The sequence below is a fragment of the Strongylocentrotus purpuratus genome, unplaced genomic scaffold, assembly GCF_000002235.5.
Source record: "Strongylocentrotus purpuratus isolate Spur 01 unplaced genomic scaffold, Spur_5.0 spur5_scaffold_18, whole genome shotgun sequence".
Taxonomy (NCBI): Eukaryota; Metazoa; Echinodermata; class Echinoidea; order Camarodonta; family Strongylocentrotidae; genus Strongylocentrotus; species Strongylocentrotus purpuratus.
The window spans coordinates 33818280-33844652 of NW_022145603.1; the positions used below are offsets into that span (position 1 = coordinate 33818280).

A 26373-nucleotide genomic window follows, 5' to 3' on the forward strand; every position below is an offset into this window, starting at 1 on the left:
ATAAAGAAATTGAAAAGGTTTCTTATTTAGACACGGGTTGTGTGGAATGTGTCGCACGCTTTCTCTCATTTGTCCTGTCTTTCAGTACGCCATCTGCCCCGACCAGACTAGGGCTTGTTGACTCACAACAATCCGCCCAATTTAGACTCGATCTGTTCTTCTGGACTCACCCGGGAACCTAAGGTTTAAAAGGGGTCGAAGGGTGAATTCCTTCTTGACTAACCCTCATGTCCATTATATTCCATTGATTTGAGCTGTGATTCTGTTTTTCTTCAGAAATATTTGTTAAGCATGAGCAACGCGGAACGCGAAATTTTCCTAATAATGATAGAAGATAATAAATTGAAGCGCTTTGTATATTGTCATATGTTCCTATATTAAGAAATATAGAAATACTTATTAATCTTCTGTAAAGGAATACAATTGTTTAATTGTATTACTGCATGAGTGGCACAAGTAAGATCTTGAACAAAAAGAGAAAGCAAGAATCACAATAATAAGCCTCGAAATCGTTTTTTTTTTTTTTTTTCTTTATAAATGTACTGCTAAAAGTAAAATGAATATATCGTCAAGAGGCTATACATGTATACTAAAAATTAATTAATTTGAATCAAACTTTTTAAATATGGGTAGTTTTTTATTTTTCTAAAATGCACGGAATTTGAACGAGCATGAGGAGGCAGCATCTGCATCTTATCAATGTTGAGACTGTGTGTGAATGAAAACAGAGTGACTGCACGTCTATGTACTGGCTTCCATCGTATATCATTCTATAAATCAGCCATTCTGTCATCGTGAAACCAAAAAAAGACAAGTGATGGCTTTCATGCGCTACCGTTAAATGGAGCATTTCATCCCCAAATATGAATCTCTTTCTTTTACTATGTGGCATGTTTTATTATTTCATATGAGTGTATACTATGGATTTACCTATGTACCTTTATTGAGACCGTTGTGTAATGTAGTATCATCAAGATATCATCATTGCTTAGCTACTGAATTCAACTGTGGCTTTGGGAAATGTCATAATAAAACTTCGGTAAGACCTTTGAAAGGCCAATGGCCTCTGCTGGCTCCTCCATATTCTTTGTATTATTTATATTTATACATTTGCTTATATGTATAATGTATTGTTAAATGTATTTTTATACGAGAATTGGAAATAAAATGAACTTGAACTTGAACTTGAATAAACTTACGATATTCTATAGTCTAAAGGCCAAAACGGCTAGTCTTGCAAAGATGTTTTATACAATGTTTATTTAATAGGGTGTATGTGTAATATTTGTAAATGTGTTTTCTTTCGTGGTATACCGACACTCATACCCCGAGAAGGGGGAGGTAGAGTTAAAAATACTTTACTATACTAGATACGGGGTTTAATACATAAGGGCATATACGATGACCTATGATTTTGCGCTGCGTCTTTCGGACGGTTAAATTTCACATCGGACCCCTAAAAAACAAAAAATATTGTGAAGACAAAATACGCTCGAGTAAGCAAACACGCTTACACATCCCTTTTCTTAATTTTGTTTTTAACCTTTCTTTTGTTTCAATCAAGATAAAGTAAGCTCACCTCGACACAATTTTGTTTTAATGTCTTTTTTCAGTTTCTGCAATAACACTTCAAGATGAACCAATAGAAAACTAAATCGAGGTAGATGTGAATTTGATTGCACTTGAGGGTGAGATGTACTCACCGAACTTTCATCGGGACGCCGTCTTCTGACCGAAAGTAGTTTCGCCAAATCCACATTTTTGCCGGTATTTGTTGGCATGGAAACGGCATATTTCAGATGATTGGCTCGCCACCATTAGAGATGTCAAATCTAGAAACAAAAGGAAGAAGTAAGAGAAAGATATTTAGTGGTGGAAACCTGAAACTGATAAAGTGCTGCGCCCTCGCTCCATCATCACCCCCTCATATCCCTAATCCGTCCAGTGAGTTGAGACGGGCACATAGGTGCACAGAGTGGGCGCAGAAAAATACGCAATGATGAGGACAATTACAAACAGTAGAGGCGTAGTACACTGTAAGTAGCTAGGAAGGGACCCCCCCCCCCCCCCCCCGAACCCACCCCCTCCGACGCACATCGAAAGGAGAAGGAGGGGAAACTCAGAAAAAAGTGGTCCAGCTATTAAAGGTGAGAAGAAGATGATGATATGACCCTCTGCCAAACACCCTCTACTTGATGCCCGAATTCTCTCGCATTGCTACCACCTAATAATACCAGTGCCCCCCCCCCCCATTACACCAGTTTCCTTCTATGTTGAGGCGTACGCTACGCCACTGAATGTGGGTATAGTGAGCACCCCCAACAAATACGACATGATAAGGACCATTTCAGAAGCCCTGACATTTTCCTTCTCGCTACCTGAAATTACTCGGTCTCAATTCCAGAAGCAGTCTTTTTATTCTCCCTGCAAACTTCAAAATGAACTAATGTATAACTTAAATAAAAATGTTTTTACAATGATTGTATTTATTATTCAATAATGTAAATACATTTGATTTCATCGTTGTATCCATTTTCAATTGTTTGTACGTTTTGTAAACTTTTACTTATGGAAATTGCCCAGACAGCAATTGAATATCATTCTGAGAGAATAGATTCAATGGGTGTTCATTTACAGTGATCGTCTCAAATACTTCTTGTTTGTTTGTTTTTTAAGTATACGCCGGCCAACAAAACGAATTTCTCATAAAGAATTATCTATATCGTAGAACACCCGAAAAGGAGGATGTTGCGTGAGAGAATGGAGACAAAGATTGTTTTCATTCGAAATGTTCTTCTTTTTTCTTCATCGTACTGCCTTTGTCGGTTTTTGGCTTTAGTTGTGTTTCGTGTAAACTGTGCTGCCCCGTAAATGCCGAATTCCTGTTTCTTGCTCTATAAATATTTGTCAGACGAATCAATCAAAGTTGTCGTATCTCACTCAATCTGCTCACGCTAGCTGCCTCTCTCTCTTTATCTGCTTGCTAGTCAGCTCCCATCTTCCACAAATAATGGAGCCGAGGGGTAGCAGCAATGGGTTTCTACTGTATAGTGGATACACAAAGATTGGATGATTGGATGAATACCAAAATATTTCTATTTGTAGTATCTTCTCCCGGTATGGAGTTTGAGTGCAATTGTCATTTTCTTTTCTCTGCGATTCTTGCGAAGTGAGTTGCGAGTGCATTCTTCTGTTCTCTACGACTCTTTTAGTCTGAATATTCTATAAGTCTCTTCTTCTTTTTTTGAGACAAAAGCACTTGGGAGAAGCCATTGAACTTCAACAGAGAGATTTAAACGAGCTTTTAGCTGCTTTCCCGTCTTAAACTTGTATGTGGTCTCTTTGAACTTGATAATTAGCTTTCTTATCTACTCTGAAATTTAAAAAAGACAAAATTAATTTTACAAACGGATTTTTTTTTTTTGGGGGGGGGGTGACGGACGGCACTTGCGTACTCCTTTTTCTTAGGGGCATTTAATGAAGAAAATACGAGAAACTAACATTGAACCTCAAAACGGCCCTGAAAAGCTAAAATTGGGTCTGACAGTGATGGCAAATTGAAATTATAGAGCCGTATTGTTTCACCTACAGGTATAAAAGATTTATCTGTCACAGCAATCTACATCCTTAGCCAGGATTTTCATTATTATTCACCTCTTATTTGATAAACAAACATGAAATATCACGGCCGGTTACAATTATTGATGTATGTTGCTAATTAGCAATAAGAATAAAACTATGCATGTACAAACTGTACATGAGTTTTAATTAAAGGAAAAGCGTAGAGCGCTTTGGCATAGAAAAGGAGGAAACAGGAACCAAAAGGAAACGGGAGCAATAACAAATATAAGAATTGGAAACACCCGACGTCACTTATAAAGGAGATTGAGGGCGTATTATAGGTTTTCATATCACTTCTCACGATCTCTCATCTTACTAATCAAGACCATTATTATCCATCCTCAAAAGGAAGCAATTTAAACCCAAACCCCGTCATTTCAATCATCTAATTGCTTCGCCTATCTAACAAGGTATTTAAGGTCGGAAATGGCAAGAAGAAGCCTTCCTTTGAAAGTGTTGACAAATATTCACTATGCTTTAATCCTCCCGCTCAATTTCGTTTATTTTATATGTTTTCATTACCCCCCCTCTCTCTCTCTATCTCTCTCTCTCTATCTCTCTCTATCTCTCTATCTCTCTTTCTCTCTTTCTCTCTCTCTCTCTCTCTCTCTCTCTCTTTTCCTATCTCCCTTTCTTACTCCCTCCCCCTCTCTCTCCCTCTCTCTCTCTCTTTCTCTTTCTCTCTCTAGCATTTTGTCTTTCATTCTTTATATCCCATTCTTTCCCTTTCGTCTCATTCTCTCATTCTCTCATTCTCTTCAAATCAAATGAAAGGAATAAAGTGCGATCTATGTTTTCCCCATCAATCGATTTTCCTTCTCAAGCGCCTTCTGTCATTTCAATTTGCTTTCGAGATTTTTGTTTGGTACATGCCAGAGAGGAGCACATTAAATTAGATTAGTTATGATCTCATTATGTAAATCATGTTGGCATTTTGGTAAGGTATATTAGTAGGCCTATCTTAGGTATGAAGGGATTGTCGTATAACACATGTGCACATGCTTCACACAGGGGGGACGTAATTCATATAATTTGATATGTTTTTTAGTCTTTTTTTATATGAATTGATTTTGATATGATTTTTTTTAATTTGATTTACGTTGATTTGATTTTTTTGTCTTTGTCTCTTCATTTCATCTCTTCTCAGTTGACTCCTTTCAGTTTTGTTTGTTTTGTTAATTTATGCCTCTGGCAGATTTATCCTAGATGGAATATCTTGAACTGTCAGGATTTAAATGCCAATTACCTAAATGTCGTGATCGGAGAGGTTATATGGCAATCTAGGGTTGGGTTGAGAAAATAAGCAAATTCATAATTTGCACAATGGAGTTGAATGATCGATGCTGAACAAAACAGAATGGCCTTTGAACCTGTTGAAGGGTTTTATGGTATGAAAATTAAATGTTATCCCCTCATCCATGCCATCTTTTCATCTATCTATCTCTGACATTCACTCACTCAATCTCGCTCCCTCTCTGCCCCCCCCCCCCCCTCTCTCTCTCTCTCTCTCTCTCTCCTCCTCCTCCTCTCTCTCTCTCTCTCCCTTTCTCTTTCTCTTCCTCTCTCTCTCTTCCTCTCTCTCTCTTCCTCTCTCTCTCTCTCTCTCTCTCTCTCTCCTCTCTCTCTCTCTCTCTCTCTCTCTCTCTCTCCCTCCATCTCTGGTCTTCTCTATATAAGTCTTCTTCTTCATCATCTATACCTCTGCTTTGCGTTCCATTATATCCTAATCTCTCCCTTCACATCGATACATGACATGCATCGTTCTTTATCCCTCACAATCATTGACAAACAAGCCAAATTTATCCCAAATATCGCCCAAAGTTGTTTTTGAATGCTGCCTCCAAATGAAACCTATATAATGTGGTGCAATTAGCCCAACTTGACAAGCGTAAAAGCCTTGGCCCCATCCAGTAAAAAGTAATCGTTTTTAAAATCGTACAATATATGGGGTTTGTGTACTAATATATCATGCAATATTCCTTACTTAAGGTGCGTTAGCTGCATTATGACGACATAATAATGATGCTACCCCCTGCCTCCCCTATTTACTTGCAAAATTTTATCAACATTGAATGGAAACTTCAAAAAAAACCTTTCAAAGCGTTCTTCTCGAAAGATTTTTTTTGTAACATTCTTGGAAAGATTCCGCGGTTCTTATGTGACTAAAAAGAGAAATTCTGCCCAATTAGTCAAAATTAGAGGAGGAGATTAAATGGCGAAGTCGAAAAGTGTTTGGTAATTATTTAGATAGTATAGTAGCCCGTATATTTGTTAGCATGCAACCGTGTCTCATTCTGTTCACTAATAATTTCTGCTAGTTTAAAGTTACAATCTTGTTCGGGTCATCTGAGATGAGATCAATGTGTTCAAGGCCTATAGCTTTATTGCAGGAAGTAAATCTGTTTTATCGAAGGATATGTGTCTCCGCAGGACAGGTCTCAGCCATGTGGGAACATTCTTTTAAAGATACTATGTCCCTTTTGCAGCCTACCGCAAATTCTGTAGAACTTTGCTGGAATTATGAATGTATCATGTATGTCCTATCTGTGAAATTTAAAGGCTAGCAGTGTCCTTGTATTCAAATTATGCAAGGAAACCCATTTACTTGCTAGACTCCACTGTCAGACACTATTGAGTGACCGACTGGCTCTTTTTCTTCTTTGGTAATAACGAATAAAAACTGAGCTGTAAAGGACATGATCTCTGTCTACACCAATAACCTACTTCTTGTAATGTCTTTGCGCAGCATAAAACGTATGACCATTCGGTACAATGGTCTAAATATTAAGACTATTACTTATTGGCTCTATAGCTCCTAAGTCGATTCGACAACTAATAGTCGTTATTTTCCCACTTACAGACATTTTCAAGCCCCCCCCCCCCTTTTTTTTTTTTTTAGGGAAGTTCTAAATTAGTATCATCTTTCAAATGCCGTTGGAATTTCACCTTTTCATTTTCTTCCCCCTGCAAATGGGACATAGTTTAAAGGTATAGACCAGTTCTGGTCATGCGACTGCATTGTGATAGAAACGTTGTGGAATCGATCAAAAAAGTTGATCATGTAGCGTATTGGTGTGTACTGCAAGGTTCTGGAATCATCAAAATGATAAGAAATTTGGCCCAGTCTTAGTAAAGTTAGACGCACTGTACACAGAAAGATGTATATGGGAGTGGGACTACCCTATATCTATCCAGTCCAGATAGATTTAATAATTTACCAAATATATCAGTATTAGTAGGCGGCTTCCCGGCAAAATTGTTATCATCACGTGAATAGTCAAAACATATTCTTTCACATGATTGGAAATAAGAGCTTCCATTTCATTTTTTGAAATGGAGTCGCTTCTAAAACCGGTCTTTACCTTTAAGTCACTGAGAAAAATATCTGATATAATTGTGTGTCCCATGCAAGGCCAGAAGGAAGAAGGCATGCTTGAGTTTCCGGAGAGAGAGAGGGGAAAATAACCTGATAATGATTATTCATATTCTTGTTGATGTTAAAGCCCCTCTAACATGTTGGGAGCCCCAATAATTTGATGGCAAAATTTCACTTAAATTGTATTATAAAGTGAAAGAGGAAATCATTTCTGCAAGTATTTTCAACGCAAATGTGTTTGAAGTCAAATATTGATGAAAGAATACAAAAAATTAGGTTTTCTGCGTATAGAAAACCCAAATTATTTATTCTGTTATCAATATTTTTCTTTAAACACATTTTTTGGGGGAAATCTTGGCAAAACCGTGTCTCAAATGACATCCTCTTTGAAATTCGCATTAAGATACAATTTAAGCGAAATTTTGCCATCAATTTTTTTTTCGAATTTGGGGCTCCCAACACTTTGGAGGGGCTTTAAGCTTCCATTTTCTGTATTCTATTTTTGTCATCATTACTTGAAGGAACCCCCTTTCAGCATAGTCCCCTCATATCAAACACATGAAAATTGATATTCCTGGCAGGCAGGCATCCCAAGGGATTCTAAGTTTGTTCTTTGGAGCGCTACGTGTTTGTCCAAAGTCTCACCGAAAGTGTATTCTTCCTTTGTGCTTGGAACATTAAGGGATACCGTACCGGGCCCTCACGTAGCGGTTCCATTTGCTCATAACTTCAGCAAACAACAAATATTTGAGCAGCTTTTAAAAGTTGGAAAGTTTGTCAATCTTTCTTCACGAAAACAAGATTCCTATAGTCCTTTAGAGGAGAACTTGGAGGGTTTTATAGGTCAGGATAATAACAATGTTAGCAGCATGAAGTACGTGGGAATTATTAACTTCCTTAGAGAAATTATATCTCCCGACCCCCCCTTCTCTCTCTGTCTCTCTCTCTCTCCTTCTTTCTCTCTCTCTTTCTCTCTTTTGATTGATTGATATTTAATTTAACGAACAAAATCAGCCAACACAAATAAATTTGCACATTTCTATTTTATCTAGAATGTTGACAGCGATCAATCTTTCGCTATAAACATTCATCAATATAATCAAAGGGGGTACAACGTGAAAATCCTCTTGTAGATCACATGACTTTAGATTTGAGAAAGGTCCTCATTATAATTCATTTTAATTTGAACCATGTTAGTAAATGGGATTATCAGTTTTGTAAGCATTGACAGGCCTATATGTATACTGTAGGCCTACTATTGAGCAATACCAGTACAAAGTGAAATATTCCAACGCAAGTTATCCGGGTCTTAATATACATATGTTATTATATGTAGTCACTAATGTGAAAATAAAGACATTCCCATTGGCTCCCAGCATCTAAGTGTATAGTTTTCCTCGTCTGAATACCTTAGGGTCATATCATTGGCTGAATAGCTTCTAAGTTTTAATACCTGATCTTTCTTCTCAAAATGACATTGTGACGTATGAGCAAACAGTATGAAGATTGATACACACAGGGGAGATGGATGCATGGATTAATGTGGGGGAAAGTGGATTAAATGGGGATTGGCATTATCCCCGTACTGAGCGCGAAGACCTAAAAATTGATGCGATTAAAATCTATGCGCAGGGTTGGATTTCATGATAAGTAATTGAAATGAGGTTATATAGGGATTGTCTTTATTCACGCTTCTACGAAAAGCAATCTGCCACGATGATTTCATGATGGATTTATTTCCAAGGCTTTATTAACCCGTTGACTCCTGAATTCTCTAATCCCTATAGGCTTAATACAGGGGCCACCAGGTTCCCGTAAGTAATGGTTTTATAGACTGCCTTCCATGAATCTCAGAAGCTTCATGATTCCAAGACAAACCTCTCTCATGTCACTTATTATGGCTTTAATCCTCAAAGGCTGATTACATTTATACGCAGAGCACTATCGTTATAAGGGAATAGCAGAGCCATCTATACACAGAGTTTGGCCAACCCGGTTCGAGTTGGACACAATATGGCGACTACTGCTTTGTTGGGCAAGCACAAAACGGAAGAATATATACGCCATATTGTGACCCAGTGAAACTCTGTGTATATATATATGGCTCTGGTGAATACGAGACAACAAAAATTTCTCTACTTTTTCTTGGCGTGTATTTTCGAAACCTGAAGATTAGATGGTAGAGTTATCATTATCATTATATCACTGTCATCCGTCCATGACATGGAGTAGTAATTCATCATTATATCCATCTTTTAAAAATGCTGCTACATTATGATTGGACAAACAGTCTATATGTTCAGAGATTGGATTGAGTCTTATGTTGTTGGTATCAAATGGGTTGTGTCTGCATGACATAGTAATAGACAGACCTTTGTACGTGACTAGATGAAGTTGTCAAAAAGAAAATGATTGATTGTTAAAATATGGTATATTTCATTGAACAACCATAACTTAAAGCAGACATTCATCAAATTGTCTGTCGAATCCTGCATCCGGTCTTTTCTTTATGATCTATTCTGAATATTGCGCATCTACACCAAGAATTTGTCAACAAATATGTTACTTTGCTAATCAAATAAAATAAATGGGACATGACCATCGAAACATTTCAGAGCGGCAAGTAAACTTTGACAAGATCACGGTTTAGTTATATGATGTTCACGGTATTGTGTTTATAAATTCTTTAATACTTTAACTCTATTGTCATCAACTCTTTTGATCAAGATGGGAAACTTCTATGCTTCTTTAACCGCAGCCCTTGACGTCATAGTAATTTTATTATCTGCATTTATCACGTCCTACCGAATGTTCAGCATTGGAGTTAATATGATGACTGATTCATTTGATTTTCTGACTCATTTCGTGTCCTCAAAAATGTATATATAATTGAATTGTATGTGTTATTTCATTGTTTATTCCCATACTTGCAGAAACACATGACGTACTTTTCAAGACTTAAGGCAGGCCTGCTTGGATGTAAAGAAAGACAAATACAGAGGTATGTTTCCCCGGTTCGATTGTTATATTCAATCATTATTGTGTCCAATATTACATAAACTGCATGTTGACGCTTGATTATTTTGAATGCTCACAATTTGCCGTTCTATGAACCAGGGAGGTGGAATCGACAAACAAGGGTGAATATTTTAGTGTGTCGGATCAGCCTAATTGATAATTCCTTGTTCTGACCACTTAACGTGTTTCATACGAGTCTTTTGACGTCATTGTCATTGATGTATCGGGTTCTGTATTTAAATTATCGTCACCTATTATTTGTTTGACATTGCTCTTGAAGAGAAAGAAAATCACAAGAGCCTAGTATTGTGTTATGCATCAGCTAAAATCAAAGAAAATATTTTGGGAAGCTACCCGAAGCTGTACAAGGGCTTTAATGAAAATGGGCATGCTTTCAAACTTGGACGATGCTCCGATGTCAGAAATCGTTGATTGGTTGTGCTCAAACATCCATTAAGAAGCCGTCATATCTCATACACCCTAGGGCTACACACTCGATGAATGAAAAGGATTTCAATAACATCCTCAGGGGATATATCATTATATGTTTTTTTCCTCCTCCTCCTTCTAATTCAATACCTTCCCTGATCGTCATGATTGCCATATGATTATTTTTCCCTCCCACTTTCCAAGATCCATTCCGTCTCGGAGGGGTTAGTTTTCAATGCGTTCTTGATGAGCACATATTAAATTCTTAAACTGTTTGCCCTTGATTTCATTCCTTTGGATGTTGTCCTTGTCTTCGTTTAACCCTCACTCCCACTTCTCAAGATCTGTTGCATCTCAGAGGCTTTCTTTCTAACTCTTCTTAATGAGCATGTATAGTATGTCCTGGATTCAATTCGATTTCTTTTCTCATTACACACGGTTTAAAACCTTCATTTGTCTATATACCCGAGAGTTGATTCGTAGGCGTTATTAGTTTGATACATGGTTTTCGTCAACAAAAACACCTCAAGATTGTCAGCCCCCCCCCCCAATCCCTTTCTCTCTCTCTCTCTCTCTCTCTCTCTCTCTCTCTCTCTCTCTCTCTCTCTCTCTCTCTTTCTCTTTCTATCTCTCTCCCTCCCTCTCCCACTCCCCCTCTTCACTCCCTCTTTCTTTTCTACCTCTTTCTCTCTGAATCCTAGCTTTACCCTCTTTTCTGCCTGTCTCCCTCTTTCAACTCATTCTTCATGATTCTGCGATGTTTCTGTCTCCATGTTTATCAATATAATGCTATTGTTGGGGGGAGAAGTTCCAGACATGTTAGTCACGAAGCCAGCGGAATTGGGAATGGTCTCGACTGATCAATCTAATTTTGATACGACTAAGTTTTCAGCAATCAAGTGTTCATAGTATTGCTATTAGATTGAATCTGTGCTACGCCATTCTACATGCGTTACAAAATAATTGGATATTATCTAAATCAGCAATGCATATAATGTCATCCAATATTAAAAACCCTAAGGATATGAAGTCGTTATGGTGTGTTATATTCTAAAATCGTCATGATATAATTGGATTACAGTTCGATAACCTGGTCATGAATAGTACTCTCTAGATTGGCAATCGTTATTCTGAAAGGAAAACAAGTATAAGTGGAGAAATCAATCACCTACCAATGTACCCATTACGTCAAATTATCTCGTTCATCTATTTCTCGCTTCATCAGCCCCCCCCCTCCCCTCTCTTTCTCTCTCTATCTATCTCGTTCTCTCTCTCTCTCTCTCTCTCTCTCTCTCTCTCTCTCTCTTGGTAAATTACTATGATTTTCATAAGAATTGATATTGTAGGTAAATTAATATGATCTTTGCTAGTAGTGGACCCATGGAAGAACAGGACCACTTTGAAAATGGTCCTGTAATGGGCTATCCAACCGTTTGTCTATACTTTACACATTTACTTACTCTCTTATTGTTTGAAATGTGTTTTATATGTTTGTTTTTAAACTTGTATGTATATATGAATTTCGGGAATAAAATACATTTGTGAGTCATGGCAAAAGGGGCTATTTTATGACATAGCCCCCCCCCCCCCCATCCGCCTCACCACCCCCCCCCCCCCCCCCCCCCCCCCCCCCCCCTCTCTCATACTCACCGTAGACAGAACATGCTTACTGGCAGAATAACTTCACATTCGATCTCTTTTTTGGTCTCCATGCACGTATTGGAAGCGCTGACCAAGACGAATATGTTTACATGCAGATCGTAAGGAAAGTGGGCCCGAGGAAAGAAAGACCTTGCGATGAAATTGAAGCACAGACTTTGGAATTCTGAGATAATCCCTAGGAAATAAAATATGAAATTGAAATGGCGAACATGCTACTGTAGCGATGGGTATGAGGCCGTGAGACCCGGTGAGAGATGGGATAAGGTGGGCTGGTATTAGATGGGTAATGGGCGGGTGCTTCGTCCAGATGAGGAAAGTAGATGAAAACAGTTTGTAGAAGGACAAGGAAATTTGGTAGACAAGAAGAGAGTATGTAAGAAAGAAATAGAGAGAGAGAGAGAAAGACCAAAAAATTAAAAAAACGAAAAGAAAAGACGGAGAGATGATAAATATTTGAAATAAATACGTTGAAGACGAGAGAAGAAGAGAAAGAGAAAGAGAGAGAGAGGGGGGAATATATGACGTGTCTGGCGCGCGTGTGTGGGCGTGTGTTTGGGTTATTTCTTGCAATCGGGCTCGCCAGGAATAAGCTGAGAGGAATTCAGTAGAATCTTTTTATATTATCATCATGATCAAGAATCTGTATTCCAAGAAACAGTGACATTGTTTCGAATACGGTCACCAGGCCAGGGAAGCCCTAGAACAAAGGAAATACCTTCAATGTATCGATTCGTAGCACAAGGAAGTTCTCCATTCAAAATACTAGGAAAAGCAAGAATATCGCAAGCTGTGTATTGAAATTTCCTTCACGTCAGATATAATGCTTCATTTGAGCTCACCTTGTCTACACACGTTTCTTATCTCAAAAGACATGCTAGAATGTTCATCACATCTTCTTTCTTTCTCTTTCTGCGTGCCCTATCTTCTGATTCTTCTCCTCCTTGTAACCTTCGTACTCTTTTCTTCTTCTTCTATTTTTCTTCTTCTTTTTCTTCTTCTTCTTCTTCTTCTTCTTCTTCTTCTTCAGCATCTCCTCCTCCTCCTTCTTCATTTAATTTTCTCCTTGTTCTTCTTTTTCTCCTTGTTCTTCTTTTTCTCCTTGTTCTTCTTCATCTTGTTGTTGTTCTTCTTCTTGTTCTTCTTCTTCTCCTCCTCCTCCGAGCATTCCTCCTTCCCTCCTTCGTGTTTTTTTGTATTCCTCTTCAACAATAATTGTCCATGTTTAATAATATGATTGACACAGATTGTATGATTGCATTAGTTCACGTTGGTCTGTAGCCCTTGACCCCCTCCCTACGACCCGTCCAAACCAATCATTGTTATACCGCCCATCAAATGCTCCCAGTTTCTCATGGTCTTCAAACGGTCACTTCCTTCAATGGCAGATATTACTATAATTTCAGAGAATGATGATCCCGATGATGATTCTTTTCACAGAGGAACAAAGATAAAGATCGTGATAGAGGCTTTGGCTTTATTGTACATGGTAATAATAATAAAGATTGATTTATTAAGCATGTACAAATATATTTAACTACATCGTCGTTACACGAACGAAATACAAAAACCTTAAACTAAAGACAAGCAGCTAAATGTATTAATTCATTAAGAGCAAAGCAAATACAGATAGCAAATATTTATGAAAAATCAATTAGAGTAACATATTTGATTATAATACATTAATTAAATGCAATGTCAAAATTACAAACGAAAGAGCTAAGTTTTGAGAAGGGTTTTGAAAGTCTGTCGTGTGGAAACCTGCCGGGTATGCATTCATTCTAGATAAATACGACAAAGTCAATGTCCCGAAGCAAACTGAGAATGTTCACAGAGACCAATGTGACTGTTTGAAATTATTCTCTTCTTAGTTTGACATTGGAAAAAAATATTTTTTGTTAATGTAAGGCTCATTATTAGGGGTATGCAACAATAATGATTAGGTGGGTGTTCCTTGCGGAAAATACAGAATATTTTAAATTAGATCGATGTTTGCGCCAAATTTCTCCCTATTGGATTTAGACATGTCACTCTTCACTACCACACGTGTATCATCCGCCCGTCACAACATCACCCCCTATCACACTCGCCCACATGCTGTTCCATTCTATTTTCGACCTTGATTCGGGATAACTCGGCTATGGGAGTGATTTGAGGGTTGCATGTATTTACAACATTCTCCTTTCCGTTCAGCCACACGTGCATTGTCTGGAGACGTTATATTCAATCAAGGTTTCTGTGTTGACAGAAAAAAGGGGGACAAATATGAACCGTTCGTATCTCCGTTATAGTTTGTTTTGAGGAGGTAGGCCTACAGACCGGAAGACCGACCGACGATCTCCGTCACAGTCTTTAGGCAGATGAAATACAAGGGAGAAAGCGAGCGAGCGAGCGAGAGAGCGTAGAAAGCCGATGGTCTCTTCATTACCTTCCCTTCCCTGACCTTTCACCTCTTTACCATTTCTTCTCCATTTTTATATTAAAAATGGAATTGAAATACCCCCCCCCCCCCCTCCCCCACCCCCTCCCCCCTCCCCCGATTAGTTATGCCACCGAAAGTTTGCCCTGGTATTTGAATATGTTGGTATGATTGTAAATTTTGTATAAGTTATGAAATGCTTATGTATATGTATCACCTGGAAGGAAAGTTTCTTTATTCTTCGGAAGAAGACAGTAACATTATATTATATTCTATACTCTATTCTATTCTATCCTCTAGTGCTGTAGAAATACTTTTGGAATTGACACGATCATAATTACATATTTATATTTAATTCACATTTTTGTGTGGGTGTCATTGCATGCCTGTAACTATATGTACACTTACCATGGTTACGGGTCTCGTCGGCGTCGTTTCTTGATTTTCCCTATGCTGATTAGTTTTCGCCTTGAACAAGAACCGAGTCGGTTAACTTTACGGTTATCGAACTTTCTTTTCGTCCGTCACGTGATGGGGCAGATGTAAACCAATCAATTACACCAGCTTATTCTTACAAGTAGACTAGTCTACACTTCAGGGAACAAGTCTTAAATATTTAATCTATTGTTATATAGATTTATTTGACTTTCTACTATATCTACGATAGATAAATGCCAGGAATAAGATATATTGAGGGGGGAAAACATAGCCTAGAATTAAACTTGAATTGAAGAGGAGGTTGAACGGTCAACATGAAGTAATTCTACATGTCCAGTTGCAGTCTGGTTCCCTACGGTCATTGACATTGGTCAGTGGAATCAGTTGTCCATAAATGTCCAGTTTGACCGGGCCCCCATGGTGCCTTATCAACATCTATCTGCTCGTCATTCTTGCCTGTCTGTCTGGACACGTGCGCACCGTGGTGTTCATCATTGTAATCTTGGATGGGGGGGGGGGGGGGGTTGTGATAGCTACCTTGACGATATTTTGAAACAAATGCATTTGGATTTAATCCTTAATTCAAGAATGAATGACTGCATCATCGTCCCATCATCTTCCCAACAATCCTTATGTCGTCATCATCGTGATGCTATTTGTACGATTTTCCACGGCCAGATTGAAGGGGCACCACCGTCAACCCTCCCGCCCTCTGAAAAACCCGATCTGGAGTGTTATGATGGACCATGGATATGGATGGAGGAAGCATCTCGTCGCTGTTTTCACGAAGTGACGGTAGTGAAAAAAAATGTTTACTTACTAGGTCAATTAAAATCAACACGGCTGAACTTTCAAATCATTGTACTTAATCGACAGAGAGTAAAGTCTAGACAGGTCCTCATAAAGCTGAGTTCTGATTGGTCATTAGTCTCAATCACCGTAGGGGGCGTATGTCATTAGTCTCTTTTCACAATAAATGCGGAGGACATACTGTGTATGATCGAATCTCTTTGAATAAATGGGAAAGCCTGCCCCCAAGAGTCCAAGACCATTTGCTATCATTGGATTGCAAACTATTATGAAGTGCGATATCTCTTTCATCGAATCCTCTGCTTTTATGCTGAATTTTATCACATCTAAAGAGTGGGTAGATTAAAGTGAACCGATTTATGGAGTGCCAAGTGTCAACTTCCTCATCCAATATAACTTACCCTAGGCCTAAGACATGAAATCTCACTTCCATTCAATGACGGGGCTTATTTCGTTTCGTTATAAGTGCTTTATACAGAGTACAGAGCTTGTATTTTTAGCACTTCATAAATCGATGGAATGAGTTTAACTGTGTGAATAACAGCCTATGATGCTATATATAGCCTTCTATACGTTGAAATTATACGTTGAAACAATTAAAGAAAATACGAAACAATGTCTGAAAATTATAAACTGGTTACTAGAAATGATCCTTTTATCAAATATCAAGCTGGATGCAATTTCAAAACGATGAAAGTGAATAAAATTGGTAATGAATTAGAAAACAGTAACAAGAATTGGTATGAAAGAGCAACGCTGAAAAACGGACTTGTCAATAACTTGGCCTACTGGCCTATTATGATAGTTTCGGACTTTCCGACTTTCCATGAAAGTGGTCCTCGACCTGTTAGTAAACAATCCATACAGGCATCAAGGTTTAATGATGGCCAACACGTTTTGATCCGTTTTAATGCTGAGAATAGAAAGACTTACAAGGTGTAAACCTTGGATTTTATCACACATAGCATCTGTATTTGTAGTTTATAAGCTGTTTATCACTGGGAATAAATAAATATTAATCGTTCTGGTTTCATCTGATTCATTCGTGTCTATGAAACTTGTAAACCATGTAATTGACCTTGACCAGACACGGTATGAGTCTGAAGGTAACAGATAATTAACAAATACTTAACAGATAGATGGTCATGATAATAGTTGCTTTCATATAATTTTCTCCTATAAAATACATTTAAATTGTTTGGAAAATACTAATATACCTCCCGTTTAACATCCTTACTGAAGAAAATGTATGCAATTTAAAATATATATATTTTGTTGATGTATTGAACTTAATTGTTAGTATAATATAAGACCATATTCTTTCTACACAGTAGTCCCTACCTATTCTAGAATGCCTATACTACCCACGTAATACAGATAGTATTCGACTTTTGTAGCAAACCGTTGCAATGGAACCTTTAAGCTCCATCGTCTGGAATGAGCAATAAACTTGGTTGTTTTGTCGCCATGGTGACAGTAATAGAGATCCGGTACATCTAATCGTCTGCTACGTGACATGTTTCTACGAATTATTTATGAATCTTGTCCTTCTCTTCTCTATACTGATTTATCTGCCTGATCGAGTAGCAATCTCTTCCTCAGTGCGAACACACTTATAAGGCTTTAATCCCAAATGATGGTACTGATTGTCTCAGATGGTATTGAAAGGCCGACATTCGCATCACCCTTATATCACGCCCTCTATGTCTGACTCTCAGCATGTCCGACCCAGTTGAGGTGGTCACACAGGGTTTTATTTGTTCAATAAGGACAGGTTTAGGGTTGCAATGAGGTTTTACGTTATGTTTAGGGTTAGGATTAGGTTTTGGTTCTTAGGAATTCCGTTGGTGTAGTAAATAACCGCGGAACATTCGTTGCAGGAGCAAGTGTACGTCATACAACCTCTGTTACAATCTATGCTCGAACGTGGGTAAGTCACACCGACAAGGCCGACACTAGGCCGAAACAAATTACCTTACACCGAATTGTAATGTAGTTCGGTTTGGGTTGGTTTAATGGTGAGACTAAAATACTAGTGATAGTGCCATCATTTCATCGTGTATAATCATGTAATAGTATACAGTGTACCTTGCCGTGTATCATGTGTGCGTGTGCGCGTGTGCGTGTCTGTGTGATTACTTTAAGCCCTAAGCCACTTGATCACTTGAAAACTTGATATAGCTTGTCTTTCTTGCATAACATGTCTAACAAAAGTCTGAAGTTGGTAAAATCGTGATCTCCGTCTTCTTCTCTTTTCTTATACGGGGCCTGTTCTAGCTTCATAGAAGTACTGTGACCTTACAGCGATCAGTCTTTCCTGGGTTGGGGGGGGGGGGGGGCGGCATCGAACGGGGCGTCTCCAGTCTGATTCGCTATATCTCATATGAAAACACAAGCGGAAAGGAAACATGAGACTGAGCGAAATGTTGATAGTAGGGCAGTGAATTGGAACTCGTCATCTCGCACTCGCTCCTCTGTTATTCTTGTCATGTTTTCAGATCATTACACGTCTACACATTCAAAGCTGAGCTATATCAGTCCGAGGGCGAAACTAAATATTATATTTCGTTATGTTTGGTTTATGTTCCCATTTTCCATCCGTCATGTCGGAGTGATGTGGGTCGATTGGATGTTATCGTTTCGTTTTATAAAAAATGACAAGACTGGTATCTCCTGGCAATCTGGGGGGGGGGGGGGGGGGGTTGTGAAGAAGGTCTTAGTATACAAATAGTACACAGCAGTGAGGGCATTAGTAAGAGTTACCCACATAAGGTACCTTTGGAACAGTCTAACACGCCCGAGACGATAGCCATGTGTGTTTGGACTGTTTTGAAGGTACCGAGTGTGGGTAATTTTTTTTTTTACTGATGCCTGAACAAATTGATATGCATTATTTGTTTTATAAGATTATGTTTTATTTGTGTTATAAAATTATGTTTTATAACATCATTTTACTAATGGTCGGTCGTTAGCATTTGATAATGACCGGTCATTATCCAAATTACGTGTAATGCAAAATAAATGCCTGGTCACGTGTACGCTCTCAACCAATCATTTGGTTAGGATCCACGTCATCATCTTATAACATATTATATCGAATATCCAGCATAGGAAGAGGTGGTGTACCTTCCATCATCTTTTTTCTTTTTTTTATAATGAGAAAACCAAACTAATGGTATGTATGATGCAGAAGAAGATGCCTTCGAGCCCTTCGTAGGCCTACTCCTCTCCTCCAGGTTCTGATCCACAAGCCCAACCCCTCCTGGGAATCCGCCCCTTGTTTATCAATATCTGGATACGTCCCACGGAGTGACCAGTACACAATGAAAGAGATTATAATTTTAACAAGTTTGAATTATCTGCAATGGCTGAGATCCGTTGTGTGTACAATCATTCTCAAGTCAAGAGTGAGGTGCTATTTTAAGATGTCTGTTTAGTTTGGGTCTGATTACAGCGACTACGACTCATAGGATTTCAGATGACTGTCTGTCAGATCAGGGGCTCTTTTCCTGTTCACTTTATCATTTACAAGTGATGTGAATAGAATACACCGCCTTCAGTCAGTGTCTCATCAATACAGTACTGCACTCAATGAGTGAAATAGCTCACAGAAGTAAAACCCAAACCGCTCAAATGACTGTATATGCTACAGTATATTTCTAACATCACAAATAGCGGATTGAGAAGTAGAAAGACTCCTTGGAAACTTCCTCGAATTAAGACGAGTGAACGAACGGACTGTGACAGAAACCTCTGCGGTTAGTCAAGGCGGCAGGACACGCGATAAACCCGCTCACTAGTCACGCGACTGAGCTGCTCAGCTTCAAAGGGGGAATCATTACGAGCTAAGTAGTGGACGGTGGATGACTTGGATCTCGGTAGCCTGCGCTCTTGAATCAATCGGCGACATTTATGATAAACACTCTCTCAATCTGGACACTAATAATTCTGCCTTGTCTATTTATTCGGATTAAACTGGTGGACGTTTTGAAGAGGGTAAGTGATGAGTAGGTGATGAGTTGGCTGGATGCCTCTCTCTCTCTCTCTCTCTCTCTCTCTCTTAGTTGGATGCATCCCTGAGGTGTTGTTTAGATGGTCATTAAGCATCTGATAGGAACCAGCATGATTCCTTACCAGACTATTGGGTTTTGTTTTGTATTGCTTTGTTTGTGCGTTTGTCTGTTTGTTTGTTTGTTTGTTTATTTGTACTATCTATGGATGATTCGGAATGTACATAAACACCTATATACAAGAATATTTAGGATGACGTGATATTTGTTCTATGTGACGCGAATTTAGAATTAGTATACAATATAAAAGTGGGGGATGTTTCGTAGATTATGAGGATTCCCCGATTCTTCAATCAGCATTAGTGTAACGAGTTTTTTTTCAACGAAACAGTTAGTGTTGATCTGTGATTGTTCATACATTCATAATTATGATAAAGGTTTTCAAGGAGATGTATAGAAAAACAAATCAGGAATACGGTTAGGCCTAACTATTATTTCAACGCAGCGACCACCCCCCCCCCTTCCCACCCAAATCCTCGCCCCTGTCGTACATGACTTGTGTTGTCATTGAAGTACATACACGTAATATAGGAGAAAGAAGAGAGGAGAATCGAGAGTGATTCGAACTAAATGTATGCACACGTGTCTAATCAGCTCTCGGAAATATCACTTCCCCTTTACTCAGGGTCGTCTTGATGTAACTCATGAATAGTCTGATTCCCCTGCAAACTCCATGTGAAGGTTTCCTTTCCATCTCTCTTTAATAGCAATTTTCGGAGGCAGCTGATATAGAAAGATTTCAGGACGGGGGGGGGGGGGGCGGGACACAGAATCATGAGAATATTATCGTATGGTAGGCAGTGCTCCCGAGGGCTTGGGATACTAACTTGAACCTCATCTGAGCTGAGAACGTACTGATACTTAATCCTTAGCCCATGAATATAATACATTGTATATTCATGCTTAGACTGAAGGACATCTACTTGTATCTTCTGTAAAAGGAGCTATTATTAAATGTACTGTTTTTGCTGTTGTTCTTGTCGTTGAAAACACGAATGATACTCGTATTATCCTAGTATCTGTGAATTTTAATTACGTCCCGAAATTTTATTGCGACTTACTACTTTCTAGTTCATGTGTCTACTTTTCGGTTATCTGTTAATGTGGAGAAAACGTAGATATTTAACCGACACCTTGCAACGCCCGCAATCCTCTCAATGGGTTAGCTTCTAAAGAGGGGAAGACGGGATCGGGAGGGGCAGTGTTTTTCACCCCGTGCGCCCCCCCCCCCCAATCCTGTCAACAATGGTTTTTAACGGGGATGGACGGGCAATGTTTCACTATTTGTGAACGATACTTATTTCAGGGAGGGGAGGACGGGGCACAGAATTTCACCGCTTGTACCGCCCAAAGCCTGTCAACAACGGATGAGCCCTTATAAAGGTATTGAAGGGGAGGGGGGGGGGTCTGTATTTCACCCCTTATGCCGCTCTGAATCCTACCAGTGTCTCCTGAGATTACCCTGGTAAGAACGGAGGGTATTCAGACGATCATGTCACAAGTCTTCTGCAAACACCCTTCAGTCTCCTCGGTTCTAGTTTGACGTCATACCGTCTCTCCATCGAGGCTCGTCTTCACGTCCCAATGCGAATCTCAATGTGAAGGATTGTAAACACAAAGCTCTCTCACACAAGGCCAGTGCTCTTCTTGGGTACTAATTTGTAATACATGTACAACATTTTATAGAAGAGCTCGTAAGTGAGAATTTTCACCAATTCATGTTTATGTCTGCAATATTATTTACTCCAATTTCGCATATCGACTTCTTGTATACACATGAAATAAGTCGTGGAGAGTGTCCAGAAACTCACCAGAATGATACCAGAAACTCACCAGAATGATACGTCATTATATTATGCAGATTATTATGGTCGTTATTTCATTAAATAGCGGCTATCATAGCGGCTATTCATCGTTAGACAATCCATCTCTTTTTCTTAGTCGTTCTTTTATCTTGCCTATTGGCGTGAAAGGCTATAAATAGAGAAATAGATAACAGGGAAGGTGGAGCGCCGTTAACAGATGATGATACAACCAGTAGGTCCGTGATACAACACACTCTAAAATTAGTGACGTTATCCTACAGATATATAAGAACAAAGGAAGTCTGAGCTCGTATACTATGATATGTTTAAATTGTTGATTAATCTAATCTTATAGGGAAGAATGAAACAATATTCGTTGTCGGCATGATTTGAGTAACGGCTTTGATTTGTTGCAATTACATACTCGTTCTCTTTTTACCTCGGATGCAGAACATCATGTTCGAATTCTCGAAAGAAGAGCCCCCCCCCCCCTCCCCCACAGACACACACACATTTACGCCGATGTTTCAATACGAACAAGAAGAGAATCATTAACTCGCTGATGCCCTCTTTGTATATGTTACATCTATCCTCATCTGATTCGGATAAATAAATCTCTTCGCTTTTGTAAGCTGTCCACAACTGACATGCGAAATAGATGTGCTGGAGTAATGGACATTAATGACTCTTTCTTTCGATTGCGGTCAGCATATTTTCCTCGGTGAAACCCTTCCTATATTAAATGTGACTTCGTGACTAAACATTTATCATATAACAATGTCACAGGCTTCTTTTGTCAAGGCTGTTTAACACATTCAATATAATATAACCACTCTGCTTTTCGATATTTCATTATTTAGACTTTATAGGTCATGGCGGCATAAAATTGAAAAAATTATCTGATCTTCCTGTAATTTTTTAATTGTTCATCAGATATCTTTCAACTGTTACGTAAGTACCTTGCCTGGCTTTATTCGGGTTTCCTTATTCTTATGTTCAGCCTATTTTCGGCTGCTAAGATCTCGTGTATTCTCGAGCTTCGCTGGAATGCTCTATTCAGAGCCATTATCAAAATGGCTCTGTTCTTCCTAGAGGTCCAGAAATAATTAAACATAGAAATAAAACACAAAATATTACGAAAATATAACATTACAAACGCACTATCTACAACCCCCTCCCAGACCCTCTATAACACATTATGAATACGACGCTTACCATCCCTTCCCCCTCCCCGTTTACACCAAAAGTTTATACGTTGGCATTGTCGGATAGTAGTAATATATATATGGCCATCTATGACAGTAAATATGATTCCCATTACTTGTCATTCTCGCATTGTAAGATCTGAAATATATTTAAGATATGCGGAGGGGGTGACCATTGTCCAGTGCGTACATACGGGCATTTAGATGAAATATGAAATATTGACCTGAGGGGATCTACATTCCACTGCTATATCCATCGCGATGCTAGTCTATGAACCACAAACTCGCATCAATTGTTCTATTGCTTTGATTTGTCATGGTCCCGGACTTGAACTTCATGATTTTTCTTATCCATGCCGGAGCTAAAGCCGGGTTAATAATATTGAAAAGCCTTTGGAACCGCACATAAACGTTATATCACAATGTGATATGCGCTATACATTATTATATTTTTTCCTTCTTCAGTTCAAACGGTAATAATACACAACACAAGTATAATATTAAGAGAAGGCATTATAGACTGGTCTTCTAACTAATAGGCCCCGTATAACCTAGCTGATACAGCCATTAGTTATTACGAAGCTGGGATATAGGCTTCACTCAAGACACAATACATTTCTTACAAGTGTTAAATCAAGGTCTGTTCACAGAGACTAATCTGACAGTTACCTCGTCAATTTTCTGACATGCCAGGGAACCAATTCATTTACAAATTTCATCCAAATTTACTTCTCTCCGGGAAGGGGTCACTTGATATCGAACGTCCTTTTGACCAGTTTTGACCAAGCAGCTGTCCGGAGAGGCTCAATTTGACGCGGTGTTAGTAGGCAGGTGTGAATATTACAGCGACTAACAACACAAATCGTGTTTTAGGATAAGTATATTTAGAACTGTGTATCCTTAAAGGTCGTATTGACATGATTGCATATTGGACATGCTCGTGAAACCTCGACTGATCAGGCCTTATAGGTATTAATATGTCTTGGCATGTACGTAAAGACCTTTGAAAATTAAATTGATCAAATGAGGGATTTTTTTCTTCAATAAGAATTTAATAAAGAATAATGACAAGAACTATATTTTTACAATTGTGTTAACGTGTTTTAAAGATATCTCTTTAAAAAGCCCCCCCCCCCGAAATAAATCGCGCCCTTACCGAAATCAAACACAGATATTTTCTTTGTTTTTATAAAAGACATGCACTCGTGCGCTTGTCACCCCAACAATACATCAATCATGCTTTTCCATAAAGGAATAAACTTACCCCAACAACACCAACAAGTAAATATTTCGTCAGCACTTTTTCTTTCCAGACACATGCCGCGATTTCGATCTAAAAATATGAATAGTTTCCTGTTATGAGTGAGCGTAAGGTCAAGGTCCTTTAGCCGCTCTTACATCTCTCTTACTAGTTAGTAACATTAACCCACTCCATCTCAAACACGAGAAATTGATAGTGACATTATAATAACATATTACATTTATAAAGCGCCTTTTCATTAGATACAGAGCGCATTATTTCTCTCATTGTTTGTGACATTGAGTAACGAAATAATTATGGTGTACATCTTCTTTTTTTTTGTAATAATAGTGTGACTTATTTACAGGTTTCCATATTATTATTATTTTTTTTTTACTTGAGAGCATTTATCCTGAGTGTTTTGAGAATTAGTAACTTACATCTACAGTTTGCTACATTTTTAAAAGATAAGTGTATTACTTTAAAAAATATACATAATTACGGCTTGTTCTTTCTACACTAACCGCGTATCTTAGCACTAATGCACCACTAATAGAGAGAATGTTTTAACCATCAATGCCTTTGTTTACAATATAAAATGAGACGAATATAGAACAAGGTTTAGAGATGGAGAGATACACATTTATTGGTGTCCAAAATATGTGAGTTGTACATGATTAGTAACGCGCTCAATGACATGAATTCGTTTGTATTTCATTCATAGACCTTCATTGAATATTGGAGAATATTACAATTTCAATGAATAAAATACGTTCAAATACTGCAAATGATATTGAGCGAATTTTTGAAAGTACGTTAAGGCCAAATAAAAAAAAAACATGTTTAGCGTCCTGCCTTTTTGAAACTTAGGAAGGAGGAGGCCCTTTTTTCTTTCTTTCTATTTTTCCCTGACAGTCGGGCTATTTTTCAAAATGGTCCCCGCATTTTTTTTATTAAAAAAAAATATCAGAAATAGATCATTTTAGCAGTATTTTCCTTCTTCCTTTTTTTCTTCAAAAAAAAATTAAAATAAAAAAGAAGAAAGCGGGCGGGGACGCTAAACATGTATATATTTTTTAAATGGCTTAAAGTAAAACATTTTTTTAAATCTGCTTTTGTAAGAAGAAACGAGATTTTTTTTTTAAATTACCTCAATTTCCCGAGAAATGTTTTTCCAAAATCATAATTCTCCTTGCTTGGGTATCTTGAAGCCAATCAATACTAAGAATTTTGAATCAATTTTGATTTGTTTACTTTACTAAGACACCATTCGTTGCCAAGTTCATATACCCCACCTGAGCGGCAAGAATGTAACCGCTTGCTGTCATCCTAATTTCCAGACTCGCTGTCGCATCAATTCCTATCAGAAGTTCTGATTTTTGACATATCATTTGACTCCCAAGGAGGAGATAATGGCGAGAGGCCCCCCCCCCCCCTTCCCCTCTAACGAATACCCTTTTCTCTTCCACCCCAATATATACCCTTTATTGCTCACATAATGCACACGCATTTCCCTTCCTCCCCTCTTCGGACAAAATCGAAAAATACATCATTACTTGTGAAGTTGTGATTTAAAAATGTTTTTTTTTAAATTCTGACGACGGCACTTACCGTTTGTGGACACTGTGCATGGATGAAAAGATTTTCTGCCTTTTTCCTCTGTCCAATCTCGGCCCGCTTTCTCTCTGTCTCTATCCATCTTTCTATATCCATCCCCTTCTCTCTCTCTCTCTCTCTCTCTCTCTCTCTCTCTCTCTCATAATAAGTACTGACGAGTAGGAGCACATATCGTGATGATATCCTATATTTGAATTCATGTGCGTAAGTGATATTTCTTCTTTGTCAAGTACAATCATGATTTGAAGATTAATATTGCAGGAACGATAGATCTTTGAATCACAATGTCCTGACTGACGCTAAAAGCACATCAGGTGAATTAGAATATTTTTGTATCCATTCGAGTTAAGATCTAGGTTTAAAATGACCTTGGTTTTGAAGTAAATCCAATCATCATAGGGTGCGTTTAATCGACACTTTTTCACCCTAGAATCACGGTTTCTAAAGACGTTTAGTTTAAACGCAATGCGTTCAAGCGATTTTTTCGTCGGTCGTAAAATAAACGTGTTTGAAAACACAAACATGAAACGCTGAAAAAGATGCGTTTTGTATCATGATTCAAAAGAATCACGGTCGCTAAAATTCGATTGAACGGACGGAGTTCTCAATCATGATTGTATGACGAAGCCTCTTCCGGTTTGGGAAAAACCGCGCGCCCGCTTTGCA

At 38.3% G+C, this 26373-nt stretch overlaps 1 protein-coding gene across 3 annotated transcripts in view; it reads left to right on the forward strand.

Moving 5' to 3' along the window:
* LOC580352 (ras-related and estrogen-regulated growth inhibitor) overlaps positions 1–26373 on the forward strand; it is a 45241-nt gene that overhangs the window by 3703 nt on the left and 15165 nt on the right. For 2 of the 3 annotated variants that reach the window (XM_030989744.1, XM_030989745.1), the window contains exon 2: positions 9931–9998. The gene's annotated coding sequence lies outside the window, so the exon portion shown is untranslated. Of the gene's footprint in view, positions 1–9930; positions 9999–19309; positions 19767–26373 lie in introns of those variants that run through there. The other variant, XM_030989747.1, reaches the window with a different exon arrangement.